The sequence below is a fragment of the Peromyscus californicus genome, unplaced genomic scaffold, assembly GCF_007827085.1.
Source record: "Peromyscus californicus insignis strain IS unplaced genomic scaffold, ASM782708v3 Scaffold_8__1_contigs__length_139910024, whole genome shotgun sequence".
In the NCBI taxonomy this organism is placed as follows: Eukaryota; Metazoa; Chordata; class Mammalia; order Rodentia; family Cricetidae; genus Peromyscus; species Peromyscus californicus.
Window position 1 is genome coordinate 128,055,987 of NW_026294606.1, and position 18,459 is coordinate 128,074,445.

The 18,459-nt window shown below is 56.2% G+C and overlaps 1 long non-coding RNA gene across 4 annotated transcripts; it reads left to right on the plus strand.

Moving 5' to 3' along the window:
- Nucleotides 1-10,885: 10,885 nt before the first annotated feature.
- Nucleotides 10,886-18,116, plus strand: LOC128104314 (uncharacterized). 4 transcript variants are annotated; one of them, XR_008215955.1, is made up of 4 exons: nucleotides 10,886-11,157; nucleotides 13,666-13,737; nucleotides 16,278-16,518; nucleotides 16,753-18,116. It is a non-coding gene; the product is annotated as an uncharacterized LOC128104314 (long non-coding RNA). The 4 variants fall into 4 exon arrangements; XR_008215954.1 differs by lacking the exon at nucleotides 10,886-11,157 and adding an exon at nucleotides 11,812-12,374; XR_008215953.1 differs by lacking the exons at nucleotides 10,886-11,157; nucleotides 13,666-13,737 and having other exon boundaries at nucleotides 15,226-16,518; nucleotides 16,753-16,942; nucleotides 17,464-18,116.
- The last annotated feature ends 343 nt before the right edge of the window (nucleotides 18,117-18,459 follow it).

Consider the following 18,459-nt stretch of genomic DNA (forward strand, 5'->3'; position numbering starts at 1 on the left):
GGGGGAGGACTGACTCAGGTCAGCCTGGGCTACACAGAGAGACACCGCCTCAAAAGAAGAAGAAAGCCAGCAGTCCACAGTGGGAGGCAGGAATGAAGAAACATCAGACCTTAAGGAATGAAGCCGGGCAGCTTTTATTTAATTGGAAAACAGGCACAGCATTCAATACAAGCTCCGCCTCTCTCCCTCCACCCAAGCTTCCATTTGCCCCTACCCAGGGTGGGGAGAGGACTCTGGGTGATCTAGGAAGTGGAACTCGGCCCCATGCCAACTAGTCTGCATCCAGTCCGGTTTGGGGATAGCAGCCTGGAGACTACTCCAACACGCCACAGTCCCAGGGGAGGGAGGAGGCTCTGTTCATATCCTTTGAGGGCCTGTGGACCTTGCCCCCGGTGTCACTGCCAACAGTGGAAAGCTGCAGGCCTCTCGGGGGTGCTAGGCACACTGGATAGGGCCAGTGCCTTGTTGCGGAAGCTGGGAGTTGGCATTTAACGGTCAGAGGGCCTAAAGCAGCTTCCTCTTGGGTAACTGACTGTAGGGAAGGTGTGTGTAAGGGGTAGTGCCTGGGCCCCACTGGGCTTAGGAGAGGGAGGGCTGCAGGCCCTGAGGGAACACAACTGGCTTGCCTTTTTATGCAAGGACCACCCACTCATCCATCTGTTCTTTGTGGGAACCACAAAGATCTCAAGGTGTGGCCGTGTGGGTTGGGATACCCAGATGCAGGCTTAGAGGATGGGCCTACAGCAGATAGCTGGGCCTAGGCACAAACGACCGCCTCATTGCTCCCAGGTCCCCATTCCATCCAGGTCTCAGGTCATGGCAGACATTCTGCAGGGGTGCCAGCTCCTAGGGGGCTGGACTCCTGTTCCTGCTGAACTGAGCCAGTGCACTGGAATCAACTGTTTCAGCTCAGTAGGCACAGGAGGCGGAGCCCAGGGAGAAGGAGGCCTGCAGGGTGGGCAGCGGCGTCTGAGGAGATGGGGCCCGGTGGGGCGGAACTTAGCCACTGTGAACACGACTCACTGTGGACCTTGCTCACAAGCAGCTAAGCCCTGCTCCTCAGGCCAGTTGTCATGCTGGGTTTCTCTGTCACCTGGTACCCAGGATAGGCATCGTTGGCAACAGGAGCCCCCAAGGCAGAGCCCAGGGTCAGTTGGAAATCCCTGGCAATGTGATTTGTGACTGGCATCAAATCCCATCGCCAGGAACCCCAGCCGGCCGAGGCACAGTGAGGGGACAGCAGGTGGATCGCAGTGTAGCACCTATGGGAGAAAGAGGAGACAGAATGAGACTGGGAATATTCCTGCTTGCCTGCCTGTCTTTTGTTATTTACTTCAGGCAGGGTCTCACATAGCTGAGGCAGTTTCTGAACTGGTGATTCTCCTGCCTCCACCTCTGGAGTCTTGGATTACAGGCTCACCTCTCCACACCCAGTTTACAGGGTGCTAGGGACAGAACCTAAGCTCTGCTTGCTGAACCACACCCCAGCCCTCCATCTGCTTCCAGGAGGGAAGAAGCCAACAGAGGAGCATCAGTAGGGAGAAAGGAGTGAGCCAGCCAGATGCTGGGCGCCCAAGAGTGCGGCCAGCCCCAGCCCTACAGGGCCGGAGGTGCCCGGAATGTCCTAACAGGTCAAATAGGGCGCAAAGGCTTCTCAGCTGGGTTCCACACACTTTGTTTCTCTCCCCGCCCACAGCCCTGAGCCCAAAGAAGGCCAAATGGGGCTGTGGAGAGAGGAAGCTGAGGGAGGTGGGCGGTTGGGGGGAGGAAGTGACCTCACCCCAGCTGGCGCCACTTCCTAGAAGCCTGAAGGGCAGAGGGAACTCCAGCACCTCCCGCCTGTGCCTCCATTGCTGTCTTCTCCACAGACACCTCAGATACACCCGACCCCAACCAACCCAGCACCCAAGCTGGGGAAAGCGGGCCTCTCCATCCCAATACCTCAGCAAAGTTTAAGTCCCTGTTCCTCCAGTTTCCCAGAGGCCTTCAAGCCTCAGTTTCCCCATCTGTAAAGTAGACCAAGAAGCATTGCAGTTGGTGGCTCAAACTCATCTCTGCATTGAGGAGACTGAGGCAGGAGCGTTGCCAAGAATAAAGGCCTGCTTTAGCAACATAATGAGTTTTAGGCCAAGCTGGGCTATAGTCTGAGACCCTAGTCCTAAAGAACAAAACAAAACAAACAAAAAACAAAACCCTCTACCAGGTAGGCCAATGTTAATTGACTGATAAGATGCTATTTGGCACTCAGTACCAGGACAAGCCACAGATTTTAGGACCTACCCAGTGTAGAATAGCTTTTCCTGCATGCCAATTAAAACTTTCAGGGGCCAGAAAGAAGGTCCAGCAAGTAAACACACTAGCCATCAAGCCCAATGCCCTGAGCTCAAACCCCAAGAACCACAGAGTAGAAAAACATACCTCCTGCAAGTCGTCCTCTGCGCTTGTGACACCACACACACACACACACACACACACACACACACACACACGTGTAAATTTTTTTTTAAATTTTTTTAAATTCAGGGTTGGAGAGATGGCTCAGGAGCTAAGAGCAGTTGTTATTCTAGCAGAGGAGCTACATACATTCCCTTCCCAGAACCCACATGACAATCACAGCTATCTATGACTCCAGTGCCAAGAGCTCTGATGCTCTCTTCCGTCCTCTGTGGATACCAGGCACACATATAGGGCACATACATACATGTAGGCAAACACTCATACAATAAAATAAATTCTCAGGAATGTTTAGTCCCAGCACTTGAAAGGCAAAAGAAATCAGATCTCTGTGAGTTCGAGGCCAGCCTGGACTATGTAGGGCATTTGAGACCAGCGAGAGCTACATAGTGAGACCGTGTCTTAGATAAAGCATGGAGAGATGACTCGGTGGTTAGGAGCATGTACTGCTCTTGCAGAGGACCTGAGTTTGACTCCCAGCACCCACATCAGGCGGCTCACAACTGCTTGTGACAGCAGCTCCAGGGGATTTCACTCCCTCTTCTAGTCTCTGAGGGTACTACACCGACACGCACAAACCCACACACAGACCAGACAACACACATCTTTAAGAAGTTTCAGAGTCTGAGGTGATAGGTCATCAATAATGTGATTGCCATGCAAATGCAAGGTACTGCATTATCCCCAAGCATGGAAGCTCACACTTAAATCTCAGTGCTCGGGAGGCGGAGCTAGAAAACCCCTAGGGCTCACAACCACCTACAGCACCTTTTTGTCTGGCTCCAGGTGCCAGTGAGATACCCTGTTTGAGAAAAATGGTAAGGGCTGGGAAATGGTTTAATGGTTAAGAGCGCTTGTCCCCGCCCCCCGCACCTCCCCTTGGATTTCTCTGTGTAGCCCTAGCTGTCCTGGATCTCACTCTGTAGACCAGGCTGGCCTCAAACTCACAGAGATCCCCCTGCCTCTCTGCCTGTGTGCTAGGATTAAAGGCGTGTGCCACCATGCCTAGCAGCACTTTTTGCTCTTGCGGAGAACATGAGTTCAGTTCCCAGCATCCACATGGTAGCTCACAACCATCTGTAACTTCAGACTCACAAGATCCCATGTCTTTGATACCTTAGGACACCAGGCACACACATTCCTGAGAAACTGCACATGAGGTTGTACTCTGTACACACACACACACACACACACACACACACACACACACACACACACACAAGTTTCTGATAACTCAGGAGGAGGAGGGTAAGATTTTCAGATAGCCCATGCCACACACCAGGACGGGGTCTTGACCCTCTCAAAAGGAAAAAGGGAAAGGAGAGGGGGAAAGGCCTTTGCTAGGTGAACTCAACTCTGGAGCTTGTCTGCCTGCAAGGGAGCTGTGTGGCTTCTTTGCTGGTTGACATAGTCAAAGAAGACAGCCTCTTTGGGACAAGTCTTTATCTGCAAAACAGCAATAATAAATTATTTCAGACCCTGGTGTGATAGTATGGGCTTGTAATCCCTGCATCCAGGAGGGATGGAGGGGGGGAACTCAACCTCGAGGACAGCCTGGGCTAACAAGTGAGACCCTGTTTCAAAAGAAAGGGAGCTAGAGAAATGGGTCCTCCTCCTCCAGGGCCCCAGGTTCCATTCCCAGCACCCACATGGTGGCTAACAACTGTTTGCAACTCCAGTTCCAGGGAATCTGGGGCCTTCTGGACTCTGCAGGCACCAGACACACATGCAGACAAGACACCCACACACAAAGTAAATATTTATTTTTGTTGTTTTGAGACAGGGTTTCTCCCCTGCTGTCCTGGAACTAGCTCCACAGACCAGGATGGCCTCGAACTCACAGAGATCCACCTGCCTCTGCCTCCCAAATGCTGGCTTTAAAGATGTACAACACTACCACCCGGCTAAATAATTTTTAATTTAAAAAAAAAAAAAAGCAACTGGGGGTGAGGCCTAATGGCAACTTGCTGGCCCAGCACTCCAGCCTGGCTCCATCCTCAGTACCATATCGATGAAGTGTGTTGGTACAAGGTTGTAATCTCAGCATTCAGGAGGTGGAGACTGGGGATTAGAAACTGGGAGTCATCCTTGGCTATAGAGCAAGCTGGAGGCCAGCCAGGCTACATGAGACTCTCAAAACAAAATTGTAGGGCTAGAACGATGGCTCGGTGGTTTAGATTGCACACTGCTCCGGCTTGGTTCCCCAGCTCAGAACTGCCTGTGGTTCCAGCTCCAGGGGATCTGGCGCCCTCTTCTGGCCTGTGTAGGAACCTACACATACATGCACATACCGATCACATACACAAAAATAAAAGTAAAATAAATCTTTAAAAAAATTAAGAAAAGCTCTACTTCCTAAGTAATTGAGATAGTCCTTGGGTGACAGGGGACATCAGGACAGAAGGATTCTGTCATATCATTAATGACAGGCAGATCCTAATGGCTAGATCTGGCATTACTCTCTGAGGAATAGGGATTGAGAGATGTCCTGCTGTGTCTCCCTTAACACACGCCACCGCACAGGCACACACGCCACCGCACACGCACACACGCCCGCTGGCTACCCTCCTTCCCACCAGGCCCCAGCCCAGCTCTGTCCCTTTGGGGTCTGGGGGCAGCCCAGGGCCTCAGGCTGGGCAGCCTCCCCAGTCACCTCCGGAAGTGAGACAGCATATTCGTCCCAGGGACTAGAACGGGAAGGGCGGCCATTTGGCCAGGCTGGTTTCCTGTGGGGTTTCCCCTACAAAGAGCCCAAGGCTGCGGCCAAGGCCACTCCCATCCTCACACCAGAGGTCTGTCTGGCGTGGAGGGGCATTACCACGCAGGTGTCCAGGAGCCGGGACACCCTGTACCAAAAACTGTGCCTCTGTCTCATAGGAGGAGGGGACCCAAAGGGACCGAGGTCCTGGCGCTGGAGGCCGTGGGGAACAGGGCGGGTTTGGGCTGTGGCTCCCCAGCCGGTGTCTGCACACACAGCCCACAGGCCCTCGGCAGCTCTGCAGGACCCATAGTGGACCCCAAGAAGGAACCAGGGCAGGGCCCTGCGGCCGTCCCCGAGCTTGATCCTCAAATACTTTCCACCCTCGCGGAGAGCGAGGATCGGAAAATACCGAGGGCTGCAGGCCCCGCCCCGCCCCGCCCCGCCCCCGCCCCGGTCACCAGCACTCGCTAATGGCCCAGACTCTTCCCAGGAGCTTGGCGGCTGGGCCGGGGCCAACCCGACCTGCGGCGCAGATGCCTGCCCTCCACGCCCGTCCCCACGCAGGGACAGACAACCCGCTCGGGTTGGGGGCAGGGCCCGGTGCCTACCCGGGAGTGGAGGGGGGCGCAGGAAGGGGTGAGGGAGGGCTGAATCACTTGGTATAAATAGGGAAAGACGACAGCCACGTCCCACCCTCGCTGCCCGCCAGCCACACAGTCCAACCAAATCCCCTACTCCATTTCTTAAAATTCCTTTTGCGGTGCTGGAGACGGACCCGGTGCCTGGCACACGCTAGACTAGTGCTCTACCACTGAGTCACATCTTCAGTTCCCCTCAAGCCAATCAGAGTCCACAGGGTGAAGTTCATCCCAGGCCCTGGCCTAGCCTGGGATAGGAGATGGGAGCAGGGACCTCCATCACTCAGTCTCCTGCAAGGCTCTGGCTCACTCCCTTAACACGCCAAAACTTCCAGGAACCAGCCAGGCAGCGAGGCATGCCTGTCATTCTACCATTCAGGAGGCTGCAGCAGGACTGCCGTGTGTTCGAGACCACGGTAGGCTATGAAATGAGACTCTGTCTCAGCCCCCAAAATGACTGGGGGTGGAGTGCACCCTACTCTGCAGAACGTGCACAGGGTCAGTGAGTTCCATCCTAAGCACAAACCCTGCATACTGGTACACACACGTAATCCTAGCACTCAGGAGGCGGAGGCCGAAGGACCAGGAGTTCAAGGCCAGCCTGGGCTACTTACCCAGTTCCAGGCCAACATGTGCTACATAGGGTCATGCCTCAAAAAGGTTCTTCTGTTAAATAAGATTAACAATTATCATTTCCAGGCCCAAGGCTGAAGGTTCCTGAGCCCTGAAAGCGAACTTGTGGCTAGGTGACCCCCAGTCTCAGAAGGCAACTCTAGAGACAAAAGGGAGGCACCAGGGGAATCCCAAACCTGTTCCCCCAGCCCCTCAAAGCCCATGTGCCCATCCTGGCCACCCAACCCTGCTCTGCCCAGGGCCACAGCTCAGTAGCCACACCCAGGGTGGCGCCAGCTCCAGCAGCCTGAGGCAAGGCGCCGCTAGAGTGTGACTCAGCCATGCCCGGCATGGCGATGTCCTTCCCTGCCCAAGAATTCTCACGCCCACGCCACCACCCTCAATCCTTCCCCATGACCAGCTATGAAGACACACCTCCACGTCCACTCAGGACATCCGGAGATGAACTGACCAGCATTCAGGAGACTGGAGGGTCGCTGTTACACTGCTTCTCCGAGTGCTCCCATTTACAGATGGAAAAACTGAGGTGGAGACACTCAGCACTGTCTACACTCCCTCCATAAAGAGGCACACCTGAGCTGGGGTTGGTGGTCCACGTCCATCATCCTTGTCCTTGAGAGATGCAGGCCGGGGACTGGGAGCTCAAGACCATTGTTGACTTGGTTTGAGGCCTGCCCAGGCTACAAGAAACCCTGTCTCCATCAGCTAAAAAGGGATGGAGATGAAGCTCAGATAATAGAGTGCTTGCCTGGCATGCACAGGCCCTGAGTTCAGTCACCAGAACTTTGGAAGCCAGAGGTGGTACAGGCCTGTGATCCCAGCACTCTGGCTGTGGAGACAGGAGCGTCAGAAGTTTGAGGCTAGCCTGAGACTCTGTCTCAAAAAACAAACTACAAAAACAAAAACAAAAAGACTAGACCGATGCTGCTATTGAATAGGGTGGGCATGGTGGTGCTGCGTCCTGGCATTCCCAACACTCGGAAGCTGAGGAAGGGTACTGCATGAGTTCCAAGCCAACCCGGGCCACACACTGTTCTGACTCAGCCTGTGCTCCGGGGAGACCCTCCCGTTCCCACACAGGCCTGTGGCAGGAAAGTGCAGAAGGATGGGGCTAGCTGGGGCCTGCTGGGAACATCTGGCCTCCACTTGCAACAGGCATAGGGTGGCCATGGCATGGGGGTGCCTCGTGGGGCATCCGCCTTGGCTGCCTCTCTCCAGCAAGCAAGAATCTGCCAAGCTCAGAGGCCGGGCCAGCGCAGACAGGCCCGACCCCCCTGGACACGCCCTGTCACGCATATGCGCCGCGTGCCAGCCCTGGGCTGGGCCCACAGCTATTTTAAGGCCCCCTGCTAGGTCCTCAAGCAAGGCCTGGCCAGTTGGGGGGTCTTAAGGATGCTCTCAGGGGGCCCCTCCGACAAAGACACAGAGCTGTGATGCTCCCCAGAGCACGGCCCCCGTGCTCCTCTCTTCCCGGCACTGTGGTGGTGTGAACACATGCGCCCAGCCTGTCCCAGGCACAGTGCGTGGGTGAGCGGCCCGGGCGAGCCCGCATCACCTCGCCTGGAAGCCTGCGCACCTGTCGGGTCGCTCCAGCTTCGGGCTGGGCTGGCGGGGACAGCCCGAGGCCAGGGTCCTCCAGCCCTTCAACTTACCTTCTCGGGCCACCCTGCCAGTGGCGGGCAGCCGCTGGAGCTGGGAAGGGGGCAGGTACAGGGAGCCAGGGCACTTCCTAGACACTCAGATGGCCATGGGGCCTGGCCAGGCGGGAAGGTCACGCACAGCTCAGGGGCTCGGTGGCCTGCAAGCTAGAGGTCAGTCCGGGGCCAGCGCAAGACAGCGGGCCTCTCGTGAGGACCGAGGGCTGTGGCCTCGGCGGCTCCACGCCGGGGTCAGGCCTCCAGGCCCCCGCGGGTCTACCTGCTGTCGCCCGCAGCGCGATCCAGCTCCTGCCTCCGGGGCCGGCCGCTCGCGGCCCCTCTCTCCTCCCCGGCCCGCGCGGGAAAGTTGCCGGCGCCCGCGCCCCGCGAGTCTCTCCCGGGCCGGACCCCACTTCCCCGCGGGGGAGGGGAGCCGGGCTGCGCGCGGGCGAGACGACGCCGGCCGCGCCCCACCCCGCCGGCCGGCCCAGATCGCCTTTAAAACCTCCGCGTCTCCTCCCCCCACGGCCGGGCAGGGGGCGGGCGCGGGGCGGGGCGGGCGCCGCCGTCATGTGCCCCCGAGGCGGCCCGCCCCGCGCGCTCTCTCCTGTCCCCCCAACTCAGGCCCAACTTTCTCCATATCCGGAGTGGGCATGGGCCTGGGTACGCTGGGGTCCTGCCAGACAGGAATCTTCACTTGCACAGCACCTTCTCCGGTCTAGGAAGTCCCTCCTTTTATCTCACCCAAGCCTCTCTTGCTGCTGTGGAAAAGAGTGTCTGACTCTAGGCCAGGTGACCCCCGAGTCTGGGCGCCTCCCCTTTCCAGGCTTCCCGGCACCCTCCCCCACCCACCAGGGACCTCTGGGAGACTCCACAGCTAGGGTATATCCCTGAGAAAGAGCCCCCTCCCCCACCCCATCCTTCCCTTTTTCTGTGTGTGTCTCTCCCTCTTCATCCTCAGACCTCCCCTCCACCGGCAGGAACACGGTGGCATTGTTCCCCGGGACGGGGCCCTGCCTCAGGGCCTGGACCGGTGCCCAGGTAGGGGGCCAGGAACAAAACGCAGCCAAGGAGGGGTAGGGTGCCCTGTGTGGCCACGCCAGCCTCCTTGGGCATGTCGGACTGCCACTTGGCCCTCTGCAGGGCAGGACAGAGGCGCATGGGCCCGGCGCACCCTGAACACCACGCCACAGCACGGGTCAGGGCGGGCGGATATTGCTCTGGGCGCAGTTCTTCCCAACAACTTCCAACGTTTCCAAAGACTGCCACGGAACCCCCATCTTGTGCCCTTGGAATGCTGCTAGGGGAGATGGGTGACGGGCACATGCCAGGGCGGGCACTGGAATGGCCCATCGCCACTTCCCCGACCGCTGGCACTCTCACACTTGGGGGCGTACATGGGATTGGGGTTGAAGCCACACTAAGTTGTCACCCCAGAGGCCCAAGCCCTGGGGACTCTGCAGCTTCCTTCCACGTGGGGCCCAAGGGGCAGGCTGGCCCAGACTGCAGGATCTGACAGGTTGGGGCACGAGGGGGAAAGAGCGGCCCACCCGGCTGGGGCCCCAGGGGAGGATCTGGGGGGTGGCACAGAATTCTCCAGCTCAGGGCGGGCCCTGGAAGGTGGGAGAGATGGCCTCATGGCCCCCTGAGGAGGCATAAAGTTGGGTTCTAGCTAGTCAGCTAGTCGGCCCAGCATTCCAAAGGCTGAGGCAGGAGAATCACAAGTTGAAGGCCAGCCTGGGCTGCAGAAGATCAGTTCAAAGCCATCCTGGGGCTACGTGGTGAGTTTGAGGCCAGTTTGGAGTATATGAGACTGTCTCAAAAAGAGATCAAAGAGAGATATAAAGGCAGAAAGAGAGAACGCACGGGATTCCCCTGGTGTCTCGTGTACACGCGGTTCACACAGATTCAGGCACAGACCAGTCTCTGGGGTGTGCCCTGGTGGAACCCCATCACCCTGCCCTCAGACGCACATTATCTGTCCTCTGTGGACACGTTTTTTTTTTTTTTTTTCCTTTCCATTTTGCTTTGCTGAGATAGAGTCTCACTGTACCCCAGGTTCAACTCTCTTGGGACTCATGATCCTCCTGCCTCAGTTTCCCTAGTGCTGAGATGACAGGCATAAACCATCATACCTGGCCTAGGGACACCCATTCACCAGTGGATGAACTGGTTTATCACTCCCGTGAGTGGCTTGGGTCAGTCTGACTCCCGCAACAACTCCCAGTCCCAGAGAAGGAGCCCCAGTACCCCTGACCCTCACTGTCTGTGCCCAGGTAGTGGCCCTAACCCAGAGACAGGAGCCCATGGGATCTCAGCTCACCAAACTCGGCTTTGACTCTTGTCATGGAAGAAAATGGAGAGGTCCAGGACAGGCTGAGACCAGATTATGTGGCGTGCGCGCGCACACACACACCACACACACACACCACACACACACACACACACACACACACACACCACACACACACACACACCACACACACACACACACCACACACACACACACACACACACACACACACACACACACACACACACACACACACACACACACACACACTGAGCTGAAGTGTCTGGGTGCTGCTTCTCTGGTTCGGTCATGCTCTGGTCCACCGGTAGTGGAACACCTTAGAGCCCACCAGGTCGGTGGAGCGGGGGAGACGGCATCAGGGGACCCTGTCAGGTCTGAAGGTCGCCCCCACAGGTCACCCGGGCGCACACGCAGGGCGCCCCGGGCCCCATGGCAACGCAGCCCAGGGACATCAAACAGGGAGGCCGCACGTCACTGCGGTTGGGGAGGCTCCTCCCCACTGGCTGGCGGCTGGCTCCTCGGGCCGTCAGGCAGCCCGCCTCCTGTCGCCGTGGCGACCGGCTGTGTTGTAGACTGTCCCGGGCCCACCAGATCCCTGCCCCCTCGCTGGGGCACCGCCGCTCCCCGCATCCGGCGAGGGCGCCCAGCTCTGTCGTTCCGCCGCGGGTGTGGGGCCTAGTGCCGGGCAGAGTGGCCTGCCTTCTGCGGCGGGCTCAGAGGAGCCCCTGGAGATGAAGAGCCTCCCCAGGGTCTCTGGAGGGGTGGTCGGCCACGGGGTGGGTAGGTGCCAGGATGCTATTTGGGTAGATGACACCGGAGTGGCCCACAGGATAGGTAGCCACCAGGGCGCTGTTGGGGTGGGTGACACCGGAGTGGCCCCGGTGTGGATAGTTAGTTACCAGGACAATATTGGGGTGGGTGACACCGGAGTGGCCCCGGGGTGGGTAGTCAGTTACCAGGACAATATTGGGGTGGGTGACACCGGAGCGGCCCCGGGGTGGGTAGTCAGTTACCAGGACAATATTGGGGTGGGTGACACCGGAGCGGCCCCGGGGTGGGTAGTCAGTTACCAGGGCGCTGTTGGGGTGGGTGACACCGGAGTGGCCCCGGGGTGGGTAGTCAGTTACCAGGACAATATTGGGGTGGGTGACACCGGAGCGGCCCCGGGGTGGGTAGTCAGTTACCAGGACAATATTGGGGTGGGTGACACCGGAGCGGCCCCGGGGTGGGTAGTCAGTTACCAGGGCGCTGTTGGGGTGGGTGACACCGGAGCGGCCCCGGGGTGGGTAGTCAGTTACCAGGGCGCTGTTGGGGTGGGTGACACCGGAGTGGCCCCGGGGTGGGTAGTCAGTTACCAGGGCGCTGTTGGGGTGGGTGACACCGGAGCGGCCCCGGGGTGGGTAGTCAGTTACCAGGACAATATTGGGGTGGGTGACACCGGAGTGGCCCCGGTGTGGATAGTTAGTTACCAGGGCGCTGTTGGGGTGGGTGACACCGGAGCGGCCCCGGGGTGGATAGTTAGTTACCAGGGCGCTGTTGGGGTGGGTGACACCGGAGTGGCCTACCCCGGCACCAGTGACTGACATGAGCCCTGGCCAGGGGAAGGAGGGGGAGGCCACACAATGTGTCAAGTTTGGTTCGGCCGCGGCCAGGCGCTGGAGCGCGCAGGGTTAAAGACAACCCTTCTCGGGGTCTCCCCTCCTCAACACCCCCTCCCGTCCGGGGGATTTCGGGCCCCAGCCCCTCTGACGTCAGTGCGGTTGCTATGGCAACCGCCCGACTTTCCCAAATAAAATTACTGCGGGCGAGCAAAGTTTCCTGGAGTCGGCGGCGGAGTAAACAATGGCAGGGGCGGGGCTCGGCACGGGGGTCCCGAGGCCGGAGCGGGGGATCCCTGTCCCGGGGCTCTGGGAGATGGGTCCGGACAAGGGGACCGAGCGCGGACGCCCCCGCCGCTCCCACGCGTGTGCACTTCCTGTCGCCGGCTGCGGGAGGAGGTAAAACAAGCCGGCAGGCAGCAACCGGAGCCGGGACAGGGAGGACCAGGCCCCCCGAACCCGCCAAACCCATCAGCCAGGGACTTAAGAACTAGTGCAAGTCTCCCACCCCTACCCCGGGGCCTCACCTAACCTCTAAAACAGGAACAGATTCGCATCTGTTGGCTTCTGCCAGGTGCAGGGAGGGACCCCAGGTTGGGGCCAAAGCCAATTAAATGACTGTAGCTCCAGGTGTGCTTGATATCCCCCTCCAAGTGGGGTTTCCAGATCACAAAGCACGCAATTCTATTTGATTTCCAAATACACGGAGGAGTTTTTGTTTCCCTGGGCAGGGAGGGCCTGTTTTGATAGACAGGGTCTCCTACTGTAGCCCAGGCTGGCTTGGAACTCAGGCTGTAGTTTGGGTTCTGCTAGAACTCCTGGCAATCTTCCTCCCTCAGCCTTCCAAGTGGTGGGATTACAGACCCAAGCCATAGTCTTGTGTTAGGTCTGCTTCCTATCTGAGTGTGCAAGAGTGAGTCCAGTGTAGTGTTGCACGCCTCTAATCCCAGCTTGGGAGGCCAGCCTGATCCACAGTGAGTTCCAGGACAGCCAGAGCTACATCTTGAGACCATTCAAAGCAACAACAACAACAAAAATATGTAACTGTGTCCTGTGCAATATTTAGTAGGCAGATATACTAAACAAAGACAAAAAGTTAAACTAAAAATGACTTAGTCTGTATTGTAAATTCAAATGTAATTGCAAGGGCTTTTTATTTTAATTAATGTATTTTTTGAGACAGGGTCTCACTGTGTAAACCTAATTGGCCTGGAACTCACTCTATAGACCAAGCTGAACTATAGAGATCCACCTGCCTTTACCTCCTGAGTGCTGTCATTAAAGGTGTGTGCCACCACACCCAGTGTGAATTTTTTTTTCTAGACTGGGTTACCCTGTCAATCCAGGCAATCCCTGGCTGTTCTGGAACTTGATCGGTAGACCAGGCTGGCCTGGAACTCAGAGAATTGCTGCCTCTGCCTGGGATTAAAGGCATGTGCAACCACTGCCTGGCCCAGCATGAATTTTTTTTTTTCTTGTTTTTTCGGGATGGGGTTTCTTGTGTAGACTTACTGTCCTGGAACTGGATTTGTGGACCAGGCTGACCTTGAACTCACAGAGATCCACCAGCCTCTACCTCACGAGTACTGGGATCAAAGGTGTGCACCACCACCACTGGGCTCCCAGGATGAATTTTTTTTTTAAACTATATTTTATTTATGTGTGTATGTGTTTGTGTCTCTGTGTGCAGGGGACAGTACAGGCCAGAAGAGGGCCTTCCATTCCGTGCAACTGCAGTTGACAGGTGATCTGGTCATCTCAGGTGGGTGCTAGGCTTTCTGGCCTAAGTGCAGCTCCCTGCTCCCCACCTGATCCCCTCTAGCCTCCATTCTCAAAAGAAACAGTGGAATCCAGTCCTGGTTCCCTCTCCACCCCATTCTCCCACCTGCTCCTCAGCTCCATCTTCTTTCACACCTCTGCCCTGGGATCTATAAGGATTTTATCTTTGATGCTGGATTTTTAGTGTTGAATGCTTGTTTTGAGACAGGGTGTCCCAGGCTGGCCTCACACTCCCTAGGTAGCCAGAGATAACCTTGAACTTCCGACCTCCTGCCTCTATCCATGGAATGCATCCACAGGTACAGCCCAAGCCCACCACCACCGTTTACACAGTGCTAGTTCAGACACAGGGCTCTGTGCCTGCCGAGAAAGCCCTCCACCACGGAGCCACATCCCCAGCCCAATTTGCTTATTTTTGAGAAAGTCTCAGTATATAGCCCCAATCTGCAATCCTCCTGTTTCAGCTTTATAAATTCTGGGATTATAGTTGTATAGTTGTATACCACCATCTCTGCTAATGAAACATTACTTTTTATTTGAAGTGGAAGTTGAGACAAGACTTTGCTGTGTAGTCTAGGCGTGGTGGAACTCACTACACTGTTAAGGCTAGCTTCAAATCTGAAGCAGTCTGTTGCAGAATATTTGTGTACACTGTAAAGATGTGTATCTGCCTAAGGTGCCTTCTGATTGGTTTAATAAAGAGCTAAATGGCCAGTAGCTAGACAGGAGAGAATAGGCGGGACTTCTGGCCAGGGGGGAGAGGGAGGGAGGAGGAATCGAGGCATGGGATTTTGCCATCAGACTCAGAACAAGTCGAATATAGCCGGGCGGTGGTGGCGCACGCCTTTAATCCCAGCACTCGGGAGGCAGAGGCAGGTGGATCTCTGTGAGTTCGAGGCCAGCCTGGACTACAGAGCAAGATCCAGGAAAAGGCGCAAAGCTACACAGAGAAACCCTGTCTCAAAAAACCAAAAAAAAAAAAAAAAAAAAAAGAACAAGTCGAATGTGTTGTACTAAGAAGAAGCACCTGAGCCACGTGGTAGAACATAGATTAAAACAAATATGGGTTAAGTTATAAGAGCTAGTTGGGAAAAAAGCCCAAGCTAAGGCCAAGCTTTCATAATTAATAATAAGTCTCCAGGTCATTATTTGCGGACTAGCGGTCCAAAGACATTTCAACAAGAAAGCTTGCTACAGCCATCCTCCTACTCTACCTCCCAGATTGACAGGATCACAGGCATGCACCATTATGTTGTAGCTGAATATTTTTTCACTTTTTAAAAAGATTTTTTTTTTTTTTTTTTTGGTTTTTCGAGACAGGGTTTCTCTGTGTAGCTTTGCGCCTTTCCTGGATCTCGCGCTGTAGACCAGGCTGGCCTCGAACTCACAGAGATCCGCCTGGCTCTGCCTCCCGAGTGCTGGGATTAAAGGCGTGCGCCACCACCGCCCGGCTTTAAAAAGATTTTATTTTAAATTGTGAGTATATGGAATGCTGGAGAGATGGCTCAGGGGTTAAGAGAACACTGTAACTCCAATTCCTGGGGATCCTACACCCTCTTCTGACTTCCACAGAGGTGGCACATACATAAAAACACTCGTACACATGAAATAAATCGAAAATTTACAAATTAAAATTATGATTATGTGGGCAGTGGGGTGTGTACACATGAATGCAGGTGCTCTCGGAGGCCAGAGGGGGCATCGGGTCCCTTGAAGTGGAGTTACAAGCAGTTTTGAGCTGCCAGTTATGAGTGCCAGGAACTTACCTCAGGTCCTCTGTAAGAGCAACAAATGCTCTTAACTACTGAGCCAGCTCTCCAACCCCTAAACACCTCCTAAGTGGGACAAAAATCACCTCAGGCAAGCTGGTCATATCCCTACTGAAGGCCAGGTGAGCAATGACTATTATGGGATGCTGGGAGCCTAGAGTGATTGACACTGGCCCTTAGGGACCCCTTTCTGGGTCTCCTCAGGGAAGGTGGCCCAGGAGGCACAGTGTTGAACTGTCTGTGTCCAGAGCTCAAAAGCAGCACCCAGCTCCAGTGTGGACTTGGCATTCATGCCCACACATTCTACAAGATTCCAGACATAACCACTCAAATCATCCACCTGGGATTCTGTCCTGTATCCTCAAGTGATGGCAATGCTTTGCGACTGTTTCTCAGACTAGCAATGCCCAGGTACTTCACAGGCCTGCGGCAAGCAATACATTAGCTCGCTGAATGAGCCAGACACAGTGGCTCAGGCCTGTGAAGCCAGCACCCCGTGGAGGCCAGAAGGTCAGGAGTTGGAAGTCATCCTTGGTTATACAGTGAGTTCCAGGTCCATCCGTACTACAAGAAACCCTGTCTAACCAAGCAACTGTCCCCACTTCCCCCAAGAAAACCTAATTTGTTGATGACTGATGTACAACATCTGCCTAGAACTGGGGGCGGTTAGCAAAAAAGGATATGCTCCTGTGGCAGGCTTTGGATCGCCATCCCTACCCAAGCAGGCTGCTTCTAGGAGAGCAACTTTGTCCAGTTCCCACAGGCCTTTCTACAGAGAACCAGGGATGAGTCTGGTTTGAGAATTCGATTGTTCTTGAACCCCGAACCCGACCACCAACGTCTCTCTTAACCTCCTAACCTGAACACTTCAGGACTACAGGCCTGATCTGAACCCTGACATGGGGAAGGCCACCAGGGGAGCGCCCCGGCCTGGCTCCTGGCCTGGCTGGAGGCTCGAACCCAGACCAAAGGAGGCTGGCGGCGGCCGTTGCCTGGTAACGCGCTGTTTGTTGGCGCGGGGGCGGGGCGGGCGGTGACTCACCGCGGCGTGACGCGGACGGGCGGGCGCCGGGCGGGCTGGCAGCCAGCCCGGGGCTGGCGGCGACGGGAGGGCTGCGGCGGGGGGGGGGGGGGGGGGGGGGGGGGGGGGGGCGCAGCAGGGCAGGCCTGGGCTTCGGGCTGCTGCCTCAGTTTACATTTTACATGAGTAAACTGGGGCCTCGTTGCAGGAGTAACTGATGCTGGTGCCTCCCCAGACCACTTGGGAGTCTCCCGCCTGCTCAGAGCCCTGTAGCCTCAGTTTCCCCACCTACGAAAGGAGGCCAGAAGAGGCCACCTCCAGACCGGTTTGAGAGTTCCATCTACCAAAGGCTAGCACACCCCAGTAGCCCAGCCCGCTGCCCCAAGGAGGAGCAGGGTGTAAGTGTCCTCCGTGGTTGTACCCAGCAACACAGGGCAGTCAGAGCAACGTGGGTACTCCCGGAAGTGGGTGTGGGGCATAGGCCAAAGGAGTTGCCATGGAAGTGACTGGAGAGGACACTTGTGGAAGCCGGAGCGGGCAGCACCTGCTGCGGGTGGCGTCCGGAGGGGGCCTGGGCATGAGTCACTGCCCAGCAATGAGGCTGAGTCACAGGGCGGGGTCCCGGCGCCTCCCCCACCAGCCGCTCCCACAAAGGACCTTTTGAGAAGAGCTCCGCACCCCCGCCCAGCCCCCAGGCTGTCTCGGGTCTTAGTTGTGGGCACAGACACTTCTGGGCTGCCCCCAGGAGCCTGGCCTGGGCCTGGGTGTCTGCCACATCTGTGAAAAGTCACCATCCAGGGGCATCCCCGGAGAGGGGGCTTCCTGGCCGCCTGAGTCACCGTCAGGACAGCAGAGGATCATTTTCGCTGGGCCCACGCACAGAGCAGGCTAATTGAGTCAGGCTGTCTAATGTCGGCAGGAAAAGCGGGTGCTGGAGGCATCTCCCGTCTTCAGGACCGCTCAAGCCTGAGGGGCCTTCTCTCCTTGAGACCTTGGAGCCTTCTCAGGCAGGACACAGACAACCAACCATACCAGGCCTGAGGATACCAAAAAGTCTCCACATGGGTACAAGGTTTCAGAAGGAGCCAGTAGCCAGCGATGTTTAATCCCAGCACTCGGGAGGCAGAGGCAGGCAGATCTCTGGCCAACCTGATCCACAGAGTGAGTTCTAGGACAGCCAGAACTACACCGAGAAACCCAGTTTAAAAAAAAAAAAATGCCAGTTGCGGGGGCACATATAGTCCCAGCACTCAGACAAATGGCTCTCTGCGTGTTTGGAGCCAAACTGGTCTACATAACGGGTTCCAGGCCAGCCAGGATACAGAATGAGACCCTGGCTGGCTCAAAAGGTCAGCGAAAGCAGGGTGTGGGCGTGTGCGGGATGCCTGGAGAGGTGGCTCAGCAGTCCTCCAGAGGACCTGGGCGCGATTCCCAGCACCCACATGGCTGCTCACACATGGTAACTCCAGTTCCAGAGAATCAGACATTCTCTTAGACATGCATACAAGCAAAACACCCATACTTATAAATAAATAAATGTTTTAAAGGAGATTTAATAAAGCATCAAAAAGGCAGTTGATCAAGGTGTTATTTTTAAAATTTGTTTATGGCCAGGCATGGTGGTGGACGTCTTTAATCCCAGCACTCTCCAGAGGCAGAGGCCAGCCTGGTCTACACAGAGTTCCAGAAAGACCAGGGCTACAAAGAGAGAACCCCTGTGTATGTGTGATGTATTAATGTATAAGGACACTTTGTCGGAATGAATTGAACTCAGGTCCTCTGGAAGAGCAGCTAACTCTTAACTGCTGAGTCATCTCTGTAGCCCCAACCACGATGTTTTTAAACTGGGTTTGGTAGCTGTAAAAGTGTTTTAAACAGAAGCTGTGAAAGCTCTATGGAAGTAGAATCCATGGTG